A 2,831-nucleotide genomic window follows, 5' to 3' on the forward strand; every position below is an offset into this window, starting at 1 on the left:
GGGGCTACTCTTCGTTGTGATGCGCGGGCTTCTCATTGCGGTGGCTTCTCTTGTTGCAGAGCACGGGCTCTAGGCTCGCGGGCTTCAGTAGTTGTGGTTCATGGGCTCTAGAGTGCAGGTTCAGTAGTTTTGGCACCTGGGCTTTGTTGCTCTGCTACATGTGGGATCTTCCCGGAGCAGGGATCAAACCCGTGGTCCCTGCATTGGCAGGCGGATTCTTAACCACTGCGCCACCAGTTAATCCGCATCTTCCATTTTTACATCAAGGGACGTATAAATCAGTGACTTGTCTTCCGATTCTTGTGACATGAATACGTACATAACTCAGTGAGTTATATAAAGTAGGTGCACTGTAAACATGATAAAAGAGCATTCCTCTAGGCGATCAAATTAATGAAAGAACTGGAATGGGGAGATGGTGAGATGAAATTGTGACGAAAGAAATGGAAGAACAGCTTCAGGGCTAACAGCACATTTTGGTTTCTGTAAGAAACTTGCTTGCTTGGGGCAGGAAGAACCGGGTTCCTGATTGGCTGATTCAAAATTAAACAGCTCCCTCCCGCCTTGGGAACTTCCCGTCCTGTGAAGGGTATAAAGGCCTCGCCCGACTGTTAGTCGGGGTCTCACTCACTTCTCTCCGAGTGGGACCCTGTCCGGACAGTTTGTGTAAGCTTCTATACTGGTACTTGTATAAATCCTTTGCTAATCTTTCTACTTGGTGTTGGTGATTCTCGGGTGTCCTTCGTTGGGACACGGGTCGCATTTACTGGGGAACTCGACTCCAGGCGTGTGGCTCCTGGACCGCAACAAAATGTTTTAATTTGGGAATTGGTATGGTAAAGTGCTTGAAAACCAAGATTGTGGAAATGAACAAGGATGCAGTGAACTGAATGAGATTATAAGGATGAATAAGATAGAAAGACCCCACAATTCCAAGTATAGTTTGTGACAATGAGACAGTCTCCATTGCCAAAATGGAGCCATTCTGGAAGCCATTCTGCCACTTCTCAGTGGATGGTATTCACATTCAGGGCCAGTACATTTTGCAGAGAAAATAAGATTTGTGCTACGTATATATAGCATGACAACTGACACCCAATATCCTCCACTTAGAACTTGATCCTGAGCAAAAATAAAGTATTTTCTTTGGAAAAGTGATCTTCAGTCTGATTTATATTATATTTCTTCATTATCCCACTTCAGGTAAGAGTTATTGTTATTAAGGGTTTATGCCTAATAACTTACTAAATTTTCATCTCTCAGAAAAGCACTAATATTTATTCTCATTTCACAAATGAAGGATTGTAGGACAAACAGATTTAGACCCATTCATTTGCATCCCAGCAAGTGGCAGAATCGGGAATTGAATCCAGGTTGTCTGGTTTCAGTGACGAATTGCTTAATTATGTTGCTACACTAACAAGACTAATTATTTCTATCCTTCCATAACTCAACATCTGTACTTAATTTGTTAGTATCTGTTGACTCTTTTAAATGACTTAACTGCAAATATAATTGTGGTTATGATAATGTTCTATAACATCTATACAGGCATACCTCATTTTAGTGCCCTTTATTTTATTTTTTAAATCTTTTTTTTTATTTTTGGCTGCGTTGCGTCTTTGCTGTGCATGGGCTTTCTCTAGTTGTGGCGAGCGTGGGCTACTCTTTGTTGCAGTGTACCAGCTTCTCATTGCAGTGGCTTCTCTTGTGGAGCATGGGCTCTAGGTGTGCAGCCTTCAGTAGTTGCAGCACGCGGGCTCAGTAGTTGCGTTACGCGGGCTCTAGAGCCCATGGGCTTCCTTAGCTGTAGCTCATGGGGTCTAGAGCGCAGGCCCAGTAGTCGTGGCACATGAGCTTAGTTGTTCTCCAGCATGTGGAATCTTCCCGGACCGGGGCACGAACCCGTGTCCCCTGCATAAGCAGGCGGACTCAACCACTGCGCCACCAGGGAAGCCCTCTTCTCCATGTTGATTAATCTGGAAGTAATGCAATTTGTAACTTTCTTTGGTGATAGCACCTACCTAACCTACATAACCAATCTCGGAGATTAGTCTTCTTCAGATATTTTTTGGTGAGATATTTCAAATACCTTTTGGAAAAAGACACCTCAGAAATTGCGGTGATCTTGCCTTTGCTTTTGATTGTTACAACGCCTCCACTACGATTCTCAGCTTTTCCATTCAGTTTGATTCTCTCCTGAAGAACCTGCTTAAAATTGGCAGCATCCATCATTCCATCTTGTACAGGATGGGTACAGTCAAGAGTAAACTTCAGGACCGGCTTCTTTTGGTTTTTTAATTGCCCCCCTTTGCCACAAGCTTTTTCAGGGGCTCCGAGGCGGCCGCGGAGGCTGAAAGGTCGGAATATCCGTTCTTTAGGGTTTCAGTATGAAATAACCATTCTACATAGCTAGAGTTCTTTTTTTAATGCACATTTTCATTTGTAATACAAAGAAAAATCCAGTTTTTATTTCCTTAAAGTGCTTATATTAATTGTAACTGCAGCAAATGTTCCAGGCTCCAATCACCGCCCCACAGCTACCACTTGGAGACCCAATTTCCAGAGCTCTGAATTGCTTCAGCCTCACTAGCGGGACGTGCGAGAAATCTGTTGGCAAAAAAAAGCTTTTTATTTAATCTGTTTTTAACTTACAAGGAATCTTCTTAGTTTTTACAAAACCGGCCCATACAACTGTACGCTTTTACCTTAAAAGTATTATGGACAGTTAACTAAACAGGTCAAGGTAGGGGAACCTCGGCCCCTGCGCCGCACTCCCGCGCTCTCTCCGCAGACCTGCCCTCGCCCCGCCCCGCCCGCCCCGCCCCACC

At 44.1% G+C, this 2,831-nt stretch overlaps 1 protein-coding gene across 1 annotated transcript in view; it reads left to right on the plus strand.

Annotated features, from left to right (window-relative positions):
- The window catches only part of LOC103087643 (zinc finger protein 239-like), a 23,906-nt gene that overhangs the window by 6,046 nt on the left and 15,029 nt on the right, over nt 1-2,831 (plus strand). The gene's annotated exons all lie outside the window — the stretch shown is intronic.

The sequence above is a fragment of the Lipotes vexillifer genome, unplaced genomic scaffold, assembly GCF_000442215.2.
Source record: "Lipotes vexillifer unplaced genomic scaffold, Lipotes_vexillifer_v1.1 scaffold1665, whole genome shotgun sequence".
Taxonomy (NCBI): Eukaryota; Metazoa; Chordata; class Mammalia; order Artiodactyla; family Lipotidae; genus Lipotes; species Lipotes vexillifer.